At 36.4% G+C, this 14,283-nt stretch overlaps 1 non-coding gene and 1 pseudogene across 1 annotated transcript; one reads left to right on the top strand and one right to left on the bottom strand.

Annotated features, from left to right (window-relative positions):
- Window positions 1–320: 320 nt before the first annotated feature.
- Window positions 321–1,075, bottom strand: LOC143665143 (galactose mutarotase pseudogene; annotated as a pseudogene).
- An 8,041-nt stretch (window positions 1,076–9,116) lies between these two features.
- LOC143665809 (U6 spliceosomal RNA) lies at window positions 9,117–9,220 on the top strand. Its single transcript, XR_013167215.1, has one exon. It is a non-coding gene; the product is annotated as a U6 spliceosomal RNA (small nuclear RNA).
- Window positions 9,221–14,283: the final 5,063 nt, after the last annotated feature.

The raw sequence follows: 14,283 nt of genomic DNA, 5'->3' as shown, positions 1-14,283 counted from the left end.
CAGGATCAAATGGCTACACAAGTGAAGTTATAAAACATTCCAAGAAGACTTAATCCCAATTCTACTCAAATGCTTCCAAAAAACTGAAGAGGCTGGAGCACTCTCTAATTCATTCCATGAAGCCAATATCATCATTATACCAAAACTGGACAAAGATACCACAAGAAAAGAAAACTGCAGACCAACATTTGTTGTGAATATAAATGCAGAAATTCTCAGAAAAATATTAGTACACCAAATCCAACAGCACATTAAAAGAATTATACACCCTAATCAAATGGGATATTCCCTGATGTGAAGGGCATTTCAGCACAAGAGAATCAATTAATGTAATATACTTTAAATACCTTCAGACAGATATTGTGGCCAAAACTATTGATGTGGAACTCTTCCAGGTACTTTTGAAGGTCATCTGGCTTCCTCAGGTCAAATGTAGTTCTTTGCACTGGAGCAACTTCTCCTGTAGGAATCAAGGTTTCATCCACAGGCACAAAAACCATCAGCTTCTGTAGTGACTTCATGGTCAAATATATTTGGAGAACCCTGGCCTGCTAGGATGAAACAGGAATGGTTGGTCAAATTGACTGGTGTGGTCTGATTGGCATGTGCTTTCTAGTTGACCAAGAGGTCCACACCATTCAGTGTGTAAGTCACTCAAACTTTCAACTCTCCAGGGTAGCCCTCCTCACCATCTGGACTGGCATGCAAGAATTACTATTAGACAGCACCTGAGAGGGCCAGAGGACCTTATCGAAACCTCTAAGTCCCCCAGGCAGACTATTTGGCCTGTTGTTGGTGGCCAGCCTGTACTCCTTCCCATTCAACGTGAATGTCCCTTTGGTATTCTAGTTGGCTGACCCTCAACCAGTGCCCAAAAGTAGGGTTACTTCTGAAAGCACCTTTCCAATTTGGCAAATCCAAGCACCATGCCTGAGGTTCTTCCCTGTGTGTCTTTGACCTCCAGAACTGTGATGGTGCAGCCCCAAGCGATGATGTCCACTTTCAGCTGGACCTTCTCCACTGTCCCTGCCCTCGTGAGCAGGTTTCCAAACATGGTTTTGGTCTTTGAAATCATGGGGAAAACTCAGGTCAGGCAGCTGCTCCCTGCCTTTCAAACATCTCCCTTTAACTGTTTTTTTCAAACACTTTCTCTCTTTGCATGGGCAGGCACCAGGAATCAAACCCGGCTCTCAGCATGGCAGGTGAGAATTCTGCCACTGAGCCACTGTTGCACCACCCTCAAACACTTTTAATCAAGAATTTTCTTTCTTTTGGTTAAGAATGGGGGACAGTATAAAGAAATATAAACAATTTAAAACGAAGGCTTACACTCTACTGATTAAAAACCTGGAATATATCAGATGGAATACAGCAGTCACAGTAGACTGCTATTTCTCCTAAAGAAATAAAAACAGGCTTGGCATTGATGAGGAGGGGAAAAGAATGAGGCAAGAAAAACAAAGGCTCTGATCTTAGACTACCTATATTTGAGGAATAAGGGGTTTATTTAATAATTAATAATAAGAAAATCCTTAAGTGCTCACAGCCTCTGTTAAATGTCCCTCCTCCCAGATTCATTTTTCTGACGTTCTTTGCCCTATTGGGGCCCTGATGGAATGCAATACCTTGGATCCCTTGCTCTCAAGTTTCCTGTTGGGTCAGGATAGCTGGAAATAGAGATATCTATTCCCTCCTCTTCCTCATGCCGTGGTTCTGTGTCCCTTTATGACTGCAGATGTAATAAGATTGTCCTCCCCTTTCTCTCCTCTGCAGACCTAGGTGTGGTAATGATTTCCACCTGTTGCCAGTCTTCAGGTCTCTCAATGTCTCTTATTGCTCTTTACTCCATCCACACCTTTGAATAGTCCCAACCTCAAACTCTCTTCATAATTACAGCTGACTATGTTTTCTGTTTATTTCCAGGACCCTGATGAATTCAAGGAAGAATAATGATAATGATGAATTATTGAGAAATAACTATATTTTTGACTGTTAGGTACCTTATCTATATTAACTCATAAGGTGAATATAACTATTAGCATTTCACAGAAGAGGAAACCGAGACACAGAGAACATATAGATGAAGCACATCTGACTAAAAAAGCCATGTTGATGATCACTATACCGTGTCTCATGAGGGCTCATATTGCCTTTTATAAGCATAGCTCCTTTTTCTTTGCATGATGCATTTTTCTCTTCTAACTAGTCCTGTACTCCTATCAGAAATTATATTTCTTGAATGAGGGTCAAGTATGTGCTGTCTTACCTGCCTTTGATTGCATAAATCATCTCATTTTGTCCTACTTATAATGCTTCAAGTTACAGAGCTCATAACATTATCACATTTATTACTAGCTGAGAGAGCATTAATCATAGGTGGTCATAAAGGCTAGAGAAATTAGCAATACAGTTTTCTGGAAATTGCGTTAATCATGTGGAATCTTGAAAATGTCAGATCACAAAAATGCTGCTCTTTCTGGCTAATACAAGTTAATAAAATTATGGTGGAAAAGGAAATCAAGCAAAATTGTTCTTTAAAACTAGTTGCATCCAAAGCCACAGTACAATCTCACCCAGTACAGATATGCACCAGGCTCTAAGTAATTTATATATGCTTCCTGAGTTAATCTTCCCAATAACAATAAGTTAGATACAGATATCCATTTTACATATATAGAAATTGAGATTCCCTAACATTTTCAAGATCACACAGCTCTTAAGTAGTAGAACTAGAACTTTGACAGCACTCTATCTAAATCAAAATTATACTGCTTTACATTTTTAAAAAAGGCACCACAATACGCTGATTTGTAGGTTGGTTAGCTTGTACTCCAATTGCTTGGTGTTAATGTTTTGATTTAGATTTATTTGAATTATTTGTCCCTTACTCATAGGTCAGTCAAAATCAATATCCTTTTGTGACCTGTGGAGTTGAGAGTTCTATCCCAGAGTAGGCTTATAAAAACCTGCAATATTCTGTATCATTAGGAGTCATGCAGTTTTACAGGACTGGATTTATGAATCATTATTAGGTCCTTTCAACAGTAATATAAGAAAGAGACTTGTGATTAGGAATAAAAATACAAAACATGTTGGGTTTAATGCCAGGCCAATATTTATTATGTAGAACCATATATGTTCTTTTATTTTCATCGTTTTGAAGCATGTGGCTTGCTGGTGGCAGGTTATAGCAGTCTGTTTATTGGGAGCAGTCAAATCAGCTAGAGAGAAGCCATGTCAACATTTTTCTCAGGAAAATATAAGTGAATTTTAGTTTATTTTATGTGATTTTCTCCCATGTTGTCATTTCATAATTAGAAACATACCCTTGTGTATAATATAGTACAAAGATTATAAAGAATCCCTGTGTCATATTTTGAAATCAATTTTCAAATCTTATTCCTATTTCCATGACCACTTAACAAAGTAAACGTCAAAAGTGTTCATAGGGAAGACATTTGCTATAGCTAGAGGATAATTCATAATCTTTATTTTAAAGCAATACATGATGAGACTGACAGGTTCAGGATTATGTGTTGCTTCTTTTCTTAACTTTCTGACTGCTCCTTTTTATTGTCTTTGCTTGGTGTTCTAGATTGCTAGCAGCCAGAATGCAATATATCAGAAATGGAATGGCTTTTAAAAAGGGGAATTTAATAACGTTGCTAGTTTACAGTTCTAAGGCCAAGATAATGTCCCAATTAAAACTAGTCTGCAGAAATGTCCAATTTAAGGCATCCAGGGAAAGATACCTTGGTTTAAGAAGGTCAGTGACATTCAGCGTTTCTCTCTTGGCTGGAAGGGCACATGGCAAAGTCTGCTAGCTTTCTCTTCAAACTTCTTGTTTCATGAAGCTCCCTGGGAGACATATTTCTTTTTCTTCTCCAAAAGTTGCTTGCTGGTGGACCCTTTGCTTCATGGTTCTGTGGCATTCTCTGCTCTCTCATGATCTGATGGCTTTCTCTGTCATTGTCTAGCTTTTTCCAAAGTGCTTCTTCTTTTAAAGGATCCCAGTAAAACTAATCAAGACCCACCTGGAATGGGTGGAGACATGGCTCCACCTAATCCAGTTTAATACCCACCCTTGATTGGGTCTCATCTTCATGGACATAAGCTCATTAAAATTTCCACCATACAGTACTGAAGAGGGATTCGAAGAAACTATTGCTCCCACAAGGTTGAATATGATAAAAACATGGCTTTTCTACAGTCCATAAACCTTTTCAAACTGGCACAACTTGGTTTAACCAGATACGGCTGACTTCAAATGTGAATGAATCCCAAAATTCCATCCTTGGCTCGCTGCACTTCTTTTTGCACCTCTTTCTTAATGTTCTCGTCCTGCAGATTCAAATAAATTCTCTTTATGTATATTCCCCAAATAGGCACTAATACTGTGTTCCAGGACCTCATCTCTAACTACTTGCTTAAAGTTGGGGCATCTCTTCAATCAACATATCTAAAAAGCCACAGTCTTTCCCCCTCCCTACCTCTGGTTCTGTTTCCTTTTGCAGCTTCTTATTTTCCTCCAGGCACTTAGCACCTGAGAATTGAGGCCAAACTTAATGCCTTGTCTCTCATTCTCTCTCCTGATACAATTATTCATAGAGTCCTGTCAGTTCTGCATTGCATGGGTTCATTTCCTGCCTTTCTTTCATCAATGCTTCTACTCTAACTTAGGAAGCCATTACCTTCTAATTGAAGCCACAACTTAATCATTACTGTAAGGAGGCCCTGTTATACTTTTTAATATAATTGAGGAATGAAAGCCATAATTTCCTCATCAGCATTATAAATAAATTACTTAATGTATTGTGTCTCCCATTTGGTTTCCTTCAGTTCATTTTCTCTAACTTTTTCCCTTCGTCTGTGTTCTCCCATTTCTAACTATTTCCCCACACTTGTGTTCTCCCATTTCATGCATTACTCTTTCTAACAATTGTCACCTTTTTATGGAAGGAGATGTCCTTGAAACTGTCCTCCCCAGCACAGTGAACTCTTTAAAACAGATGTTATTTCTTACTCATTGTTGTCAAGCATGGTGCCTGGCATAGAGCAGAGAACTCAAAATGTTTGCTTAGTTGAATCTACGAATATGGATTGAATTTCCATATAAGGAATGTTATCCCCCAGGGAAGTTGGCTGGACTTTTTGGGTTTATACCTTGTGTTCAATGTATAATAAACCACCAAGACTGACAAGGTGGGTACAGCCCAGGTTGGGGAAAGTTGTTGAAACTTGGTCGAATAAGTTAGCCTTGATGTTTTTTAGAGATAATGTTTTAAGAGAGATTAATCTGGTAGTGCTCTATAAAATGGCCTAGAAGAAAACGAGTTCTTAGGTAGATAATAAGGCTATTAAAGTGATTCAGGTGTGAGGATATTATAGCTGGGAGTTAGGTAATGAAAGCAGAAGCAGAGGTGCATTGATAAAGGAAAGTTGTGTCAAAGGAAGGAAAAATGTTAAAAATACAAAAAATAAAAGTCATCTTTAAGATTTGAGGCCAGCAAAATTAGATACTGAAAATTAGATCTTTTTAATTGGACGCATTCTGAGCCTCTGCACTCTGGTTGCATAAGGAACCAACTCCTACCAAAGAGTAAACGATAGAGTTTTGAAACTTCTCAAAACACCTGAGATGAGATCTGCTGCACATGGATCGGAACCTTTTGGAGGCTATTTGGGGACTGAACTTTCTTTGGCATACTTTTCATCAGAGTGGCTTTCTTTCAATTATTTTCTTTCTCTTGGGAGAATAGAATTATTTACAGTTTAGCACTTGTGCTTTGCCAAATACCAAGACAATTTGAGAAGAAACCTCTGTTTGAATTCTTATGCTCAAAGCATAAGCCAGGAGATAGGATTATCTGATCTTTCAGGCATTTAGAAATTGTTGATTTTATGATGTTTGATGGATGGTCTTACTTAAAATTCTTCAAGAAATCTTTCTAATACTCTCTATCCTTATGGTGTCTCTAGGGGAAATAAAAACATCTTAAAAGCGTGATTGGATACAGTTCCAGGGAATAAGCTGAGCCTCTATTGAGGTTGTGTATAACTTTAATGCATTTGTTAAAAAAAATAGTTTAAGTGCTGTGATATGAGTGGAATGGAATTAGAATATATTATTCACACTAAATCTGGATTTCAGAGAAAGCACAATTTTTCAATTCCCTTTATAACAAATCTAACATTTATTTTGAGGGTCATTTGTTGGGATTATGGAAGTGAAGGCAGCAGAGTAATTAAATTAAGTATAAAATCTAGTTGAAGCAAGAATGATCTGACCATTTATCCAGTTCCGTTGGGTAATGCTTGGTATCCAGATTGCTATTGTGACTGCTTACTGCTCTGCATAAGACCATGTTGCTTTTATGAGGGGACAGTGGCAGAATATGTGTCCGAAAATATTTTATTATGCATAAGAAATGTTGTCCTTGGGAGTAATAGCTCCTGGTCCCTGGTCCCATCCACCAGGCTTGGCTTCATGAATCCAAGACCCTTATGATCACAAAGACACAACGCGTAGTTTAAGGTTCTGCTATCACTGATTTGCACGTTTTAATAATCTTATCTTTGAATATGTGTTTTGTAAGTGAAGTCTAATGGGATGGAGCATGCAAGTGAGCAAAAGAGATGTGTGCAATATGTACATCTACCACTGCTCCTTGCCACCCTTTTCACATACAGTATTTGCGATGCTCCACAGACCCATATGTTAGTTTTGTATGTTATGTTACAAATTACCACAAGCATAGTGATTTTAAACAACACACACTTATTATCTTACAGTCCATGGATCCAGGCATGGATCAGCTGAGTCCTCTGCTCAGGGCTCACGAAGTTGTATTCATAATGTCAGCAGGGCTAGACTCTTATTGGGAGGCTTGATGAGGGAAGGATCTGCTTGGAAGCTCCTTCAGATTGTCAGAAGATGTCATTTCCTTGCAGTAGTAGGGTTCTTGGCAGCTCACTTTGCTTCTTCAAAGTTAGCAACAGATGAAGAGAGATAGAGAAAGAGACAGCATCTCTCTGACTTGGAGTCTCTAACCTCTAGATTTGCAAGCCCCCCCCCCCCCCACTTCCTTGTTTTTTTTCAGCAGGGGCTGTCTGATTTGCTCCGACTCACTTACATTAATCTTTCTTTTCATTAATTAAAATAAACTGATTAGAGACCTTAATTATATCTGCAAAGTCCCTTCACCTTTGCCATATAATGTAACATAAGCATGGGGGCGATATCCCATCACATTCACAGTTCACATCACACTGAAGTGAGGGAATTATACAGGGCACACACATCAGGAGACGGGAGTCGTGGAGGCCATCTGAACAACCACCTATCATAACCAATGTGTGGGATTTCAGCAAGACTAACAAGTATGGGGTGTGCATGTAATATCTACAGATGAGTAAGCGGCAGCGCTAGCAGTCCTAAGAGGTCACTCCTGTTCAAACCAGAACTTGCTTTAATCACAAAAATAAGGCAGTATATTCTAAGAAATACGCATGACCAAGAAATCCTTTCATATCCTTTCTTACTTGTGTTCTTTTCTGGCATTAGCCAACCACTTATTCTGAAAATGATGGGAGAAAAGGAAAGAGAAAGATAGGACAACCCGTAGTGCATTTTCTTTTCAATCTTTCACGGTCATCATAAAGTCCAAGGCTGAGGATATTGGTAGAATAAACGTATTTCAGGAAGTGAAATAAAAACAGTTGAGTTTGTGCGGACTTCCACTATTCTTGTGAGAATGAAATACATATTTAATATGAGCTACAAAGTATGAATCCTGTAATTTTGGTGGTTCTGCATATGAGATAAGTGCACTTGTATTTGTATTTAAAACTGGCATTGTACAACATAAATTGCAAATTTTGTGAATTATAAAATTTGTGCAGATTTAAATTTTTTCTTTACTTAAGAGGAGATTGCATAGCAAATAAAAACCCTATGACAAATTGAGATAGAAGCTGCATAAGGAAGGAAAAAGCTTTTAAAGTTAATACTTTTAATGGCACTGTGGTCCTGCATTTTGAACAAGGAGACAGCATTTTCATTTTGCAATGAAATTATGTAGCCCTGCAAATTATGTGGCCAGCTAGGCACTTGAATGTTGGTTGCTGGGAGCTCTGCTAGCCTCCAGAGAAGATTGTCATGTGTGGACTCTTGGTCCATTATTTTGGCTTGGGTCATCTTCTCAGCGGCATCTCCTGACTGCAGTGCTCTTTCCGGTGCCATAGATTCTTCTGAGATTGGTTTGTTTCCTCTCAGAGTTCAGAGCTCTTTCTGCCTTAATTATCATCATCATTTATCCAACCATTTCTTCTTCTGTGTTCCCTTTTCTGCTTTCCTTATTTATTTGTGTGTTCTTGGACCAATACTACACAGTTTCCCGCCTCTTGCTCTGTAGTATTGCTTAATGGCTGGTTAACGTCTGGGAAGTTAAGTGGCCCACGTGCATTTTTATGACTGACTTTTCTGTTTGGGGGCTTTATTTCTTAGCCTACATTTCAGAGAATATTTACAAAGTTTGTAAAAAAAAAAGCAAATTGGAATTTTCACTGGGGTTTCATTGAATTTAAAACAGAGTTTGCTTTTGTTTTCCTATGGGCAGGCACTGGGAATCCAACCCGGGTCTCTGGCATGGCAGGCAAGAACTCTGCCGCTGAGCCACCGTGGCCTGCCCAGATCTCATTGAATTTTAACATCAATTTGGAGTTGACATCTTCAGAAGAATATAAAATGTCTATTCATTCCATTTGTCTTCTGTGTCTTTATTAGAGACTACTTTAAAAATGCTTTTACATATAAGGTTTTGGATAATTCAGGGGTGGCAGTGAACTCTGTTTTAAAGACTAAAGGAAAAGTTTTATTCTCCTTAACCAGTAGTCTGCATGTAAAATTTGCTTTCATTGTCTGAATTTTTCTGAATTGTCTCTTAGGCCTTTGCACTACTCAATCCAGAGAAGTTTAAGAAGTCAAATTAGTTAGGATGAAATGTAAAACCCTTGGTTAAACTACACATAATTCCTATGTTATTATTTAGTTTAAATGACAGAAGCAGAATCATATTGTTTATACCTTGGGAAATAATTAAGAGTATATGTAAAGAGTGCTCACTTCAGCAGCACAAATAATAAAATTGAAGCAATATAGAGATTATCATGGCCCCTGAACAAGGATGACACGCAAATTTGTGAAGTATTCAACATTTTTCAATGCTTCCTCACTTAAAAAAAAAAAAGGTGTCTTTAAAAAATCGTGTTAACTCCTCTATTTACTTTCAAAATCTTATATCGCCTTGATTAAATAAAGAACCAAAAAAAAGAAAGAAGACAAAATAAAGATTTTTTTATATTCTTAAAAAAAGAATATTTGTAAAGAATTCAATTTTTAATCTAGATTACACTGACATGATGAAAAATGAATCTGATGATTCTGTGTTTGAAGATAGGTGTATGAGTTTTGGAGTATGACAGGACTTTTAAGTAGAATTTGTTCCAAAATAAATAAATTGATTTGATTTATATTCAGTTTCTTTAGTTAAAACTTGACTAGAAAAAAAAAAAGACAAAATAAAAAAACAAAACTTGACTGGAGACATATTTTCCTGAAGCAATTAACGGTTTCTCTTATATAAAGGTGTTTAACAGTTGGTAGCTATTTAAGCATAGAAACTTAAACAAATATGCCTTTTAATCATTATGTGGCATTTTTTTCCTTAAGAAATTTATAGTCAAAGAGAAGGGTAAAAATCTGTGGTATCATCTTGATAATTAACCGATTTGAAAAGCTGATTAACATTGCTATCATACATTCTGCAAAATAAATCAGACTTCATCAAATGTCAAAACAGAGATACTGGTGTTTAATCACCTGTCACATATATAGGCTGCCATAGCAGCAAGAAATGAACTGTCATCAGTGAGATAATGTGGTGTTTTCTCAAAATGCATTTAAAAATGTGATTTGTAAGTAGAATATGGGGTGATTTTTAATTTGTATCTCTGCGTTGTTTAGTATATTTTCTTGGTATGAGGTCAGTGGCTTTAATTACTGTTGCCTTGGAGAAGTCACCCATTACTGTTGGCATTTTATTTTTCTCATTTTCCCCTTGACCTTGGTAGATAGTCATCCCTGGGCACTTAATAAGTGATCAAGCATGACTGTCATTGTGATATGTTTACTTAACCCTTCCTCTTTCTTCTCATCTATTCCTCTTACCTACCTTCCCCAAATTCTTGAATTAATTTTTGGCTAAAAAATTGTAGTTTTGAGATTTGATATAAACAAAATAGAATCAAAGGCAAAAATATCAGACTTTCTGGTTTTGAGAGTAATAATATGCTGTTTCTTCTCTTTAATATATGCACAATCTTATCGAGTGATCTCTGTATGCATGCCTTCTTAATGCATATTGGAGAATTATCAAGCCTAAGGAGAACTGGACATGATATTTTGTACAGTGGTCCCTCCTGGTTTGTGGATTTCTTCACTTTCATTCTAATTGAATGGATTCCTTAAGGTCGCTTTAAGATTGAAGCATGTGAGGACTTTCTGCACTGAACACCTGGTGTTCTAACAAATTTACTGTCGTTCTTATGATACCCACGGACAAATAGCATTTTGGTTCATCAGATCTGGATATCTTTGTCTATTTCAAGATGCTCATGAGGTTTTCTGCTCACATGGAGCTAGCAACTTTCTGAGAAGGTAAAGAAATTATGATTTTTGTGGTCATCTCTATTCATTTCCTCTATTGCTTCAATAAGTACTCGAAAATTTGACCTATGATTTAGGAATGATGTTGCATTTTTCTGTTTCCTTCCAGAATTTTTAATGAATTTTATAAGGCAGTGTTCTGTTTCTACTTTATCATCATTCATTCAGAAGAATTAAAGTCTTCTTCTGTTAAAATTGTAAGCAACAACAAATAGTAATAACAACAACAGCCGCAAAATCCTTCCTCATTCTTTATTGGATAACACGCAGAATGAGAAACACCATGTAAGCCTGAGGGTAATTTAAGACGATACCTGACACCCCATGTTACAGGCTAGGAGATACATTAGGGAAATTTTTGTCCTTGATTTTTCTTTCTTTTTATATTAAAGCTGATTCCACTTTCTTTTGACATGATGCTATCATTTACCATGAGGAATGCAACAATTTTCAGAAGCAGTTGGTTAGTTTGGAGAATGCTATAGCATTTGAAGATGCTTATTGGATTTAAAATTTCACTCTAAAATGGATGCTCATAAGTTTGGTTCTGAGCCAGAATTGGAGTATATATTTGCTTTTTGGGCCAGAAGTTTTGAAAACACCTGAATTTTAATATCTTTGGTTGGGGAATGCACCCTCCGTTTTTGCAGCCTCTTTCACATCCTACTTTGTTGTGGATCCCCTGTTCTTTATCCCCTGCTTTGCCCTTGCAGCATTTGAGTTTGCAAATCCCGGTTTATACTGCCATTGTTAATGAAAAACATTCTGATTAAGAGTTGTCAATGACATTTTCAATTATCAAAATAAATTAGATATAAGAGTAAATAATATTCAAGATATGAGGGGTAAGATTCAATTCAAGTGCACCAATATGGCTCTATCACTGTCACTTTTATTCTAATTAAGTCTTACATTTATTCTGATGGTGCCATGTTGTACTGGTTGTTACATATTTTGAATATCAACCCAGATTAACATAATCCCCAACATGATGTATTTGTTTGTGGGCATGTGATCCATTTCCAGCCACTCCAACAACACTGCACTACGTGTTTTTTGAGAGACAAAGCTTTTCAACATCAGTAGGTCACTTTCACTGCTTTTTGCACTAACAAATGGCTTTTTGTTCAAGGATGACAAAAGATCAATTAAGGAGAAAGAAGAATGTTAATCCAAAACAGAAAAGGCCCACCCTAATTGAAGAATGGTGAGCAAGATTCTGGTCAATGAATTATAACCTCATTTTTTAAACCCATCATCTATTTGATAATTAATTTTCATGGCAACTTATATAATCATCAGAGGCATTCCCTGCAAAGCACATGAAGGTAAATGAACCTCTACTTCAAGCCTGACATCTGTCTTTGGCTCACTGTTGAAGAACGCATTATAATGAAAGCGACAGACAAGATGCCTGATTACTCAAGTTAGGTGAAGAAGCAATCAAGATTAACAACAGTGCTTTCATTACTCAACATGAAACAATGTGTCTTCTACTCATGAAAGAGCTTTTTAATCCTTTGGATTTAAAGATATTTCATTTTCATTTTGGTGATATTTTAGTAAAATAAGTACTAAATTTTCATTTGAGTATTATTTCTAACTTTAGTAAAAGTAGAGTGAAGTGATTGATTAAAATCCTCATTACTAAGATAAGTTTATTGTTGCAATTGGATTTCATGAGTAAATTGTGAAAATAAAGTGCTTCATTCCCAGAAAATGAAGTTGATCCTTAAACAGGAGGTTGGAGCTGATCCAAGGAAGTTTTCAGAAAAACCTCATCAAATGTAGGAAGAGTTGTTATTATGTTGGAAGTCAGTTTCTGACTCTTACATAAACACATGCATTAATAGAAGTGCTTCTATAAGAACAGGATTATTCTGTGGTTCCTTACCATCAATTAGACTCAAGACTTAAGAACCCTACTGAGCTCTCTGGGGTGTACCACCAAAAATGAAGTCACAGTGCTGATAGGGGCTTTAGAGGGTATTCCAATCAATCACAGAAGTGCCTTTTCCTCTAACCTCCATAAACCAAGGCATTTAGGACATTTTCCTCAATATTTGAATAAGACCCTTTCCTATTGGAGTATGGGTGTTAATAAATGGAATTCAAAGTGAGATCATCCATTTTGCTACTTCCTCTGCAAAGATGAATCGTTTTCAGGAGGGTGTCAGGCAGCAGAAGTTGGCATTTTATCAGACTGGACTTGTTCCACTGGGTGGTAATCCTAGATGATCCCTTCTAAAGATGGGAGAGTTGAGTCAGGATGGGCCTTTGGTGCAGCTCCTCTCCTTCGACAGGTTTGCTTTTCTTGGAGTGGCTTTTCCTACCTCAATAACCAGAACTGAGAGATTTATTATTTCTTTTTTTAACCAGCTCTTACATTTCTGACTTCTTAGTAAGATAAAATACAACAACACTAGACATAAACACATTTTTATTGTGAGCAAATGCTGATAAATACAAGCTTATGCCTGTTTTCTTTAAACAGTATACTCAAGACTAAAACCAACTTGACATCTCAAAATTACCATCCCTTCTTTTCTTAAGGCAAGATATTAATACAAATAAAACATTTGCTGTATAAAAAAACTTGACAACTGGTAGTGTTCACTTCCTCTGTTCTGAAGGCAAAATAATCACAAACAAAAGTTTTAAAGAAAATCCCTATACATTCATTTGAGGTCTCAGTATTGCTTTGAGTACTAGAGACTGACAGGTTGGATCTGCAGAGCAAAGAAAGAGGGAAATGAGCACAAAGGACATGGATTTCTCTGTTCTTAGAAATTTATTAATGTTTTTGACAACCCAGAATTATCCTTTGATCATTTATTTTCCTGTCTCGTTCTTTCCCTGTAACATTAATTATCTTTGCTGCTGCCTGTATCTCTTAACCTTTTTAATGTGATGTCTTAATATTTAATGTTGAGATATGCTTTTGAAGAGATGCTTCCAAGCTTTAGCTATAAAATTATCAATTATAGTGTAGTGAATCATATAGTTCAACCCTAAGGCATCAAAAAGAAAATGGATTTATGAGTAAGAAGAAAAAACTGACTAGTAGTTTTTATTGAGAGCAAAATTGAAAGATTTTTTCCCCATTCTTTACTTTAAAAGAAAAAACCTAGTAGTTTAAAATATAGAGAAATGAAATACAAGTGAAATACTCTTGTAATCCAAATCTGGGACTTCTAAAACCTATTATAATGTTGGTCCATCTTTTCTAGACATCCCATGCTACTATATTCAGAGCCACTATTTGAACCTAGGTTCTGAATTTAATGAAGTCATTAATCAATATCAAGTTCATCATTTTATTTTCATGGCAAGAAATAGTAATATCAATTATGGTGCAATCCCACTAAGAAATTTTTAGTATTTTATATAAATAAAACACCACATCGTAAGAAGTTAAATTATAGGAAACAAAATTTTGATTTTTGAAATGCAGGATCATTCAAGGTCAGTGGGTGGGATTTTTTCCTTATGAATCTCACAGGTGGGTAAATTATTATTTTCTCATACATTTGACTTGTTCTAGAGCCCTGTAGCCC

Source organism: Tamandua tetradactyla, chromosome 21, assembly GCF_023851605.1.
Source record: "Tamandua tetradactyla isolate mTamTet1 chromosome 21, mTamTet1.pri, whole genome shotgun sequence".
Lineage (NCBI taxonomy): Eukaryota > Metazoa > Chordata > Mammalia > Pilosa > Myrmecophagidae > Tamandua > Tamandua tetradactyla.
This window is presented reverse-complemented; position numbering and strand designations above follow the sequence as displayed.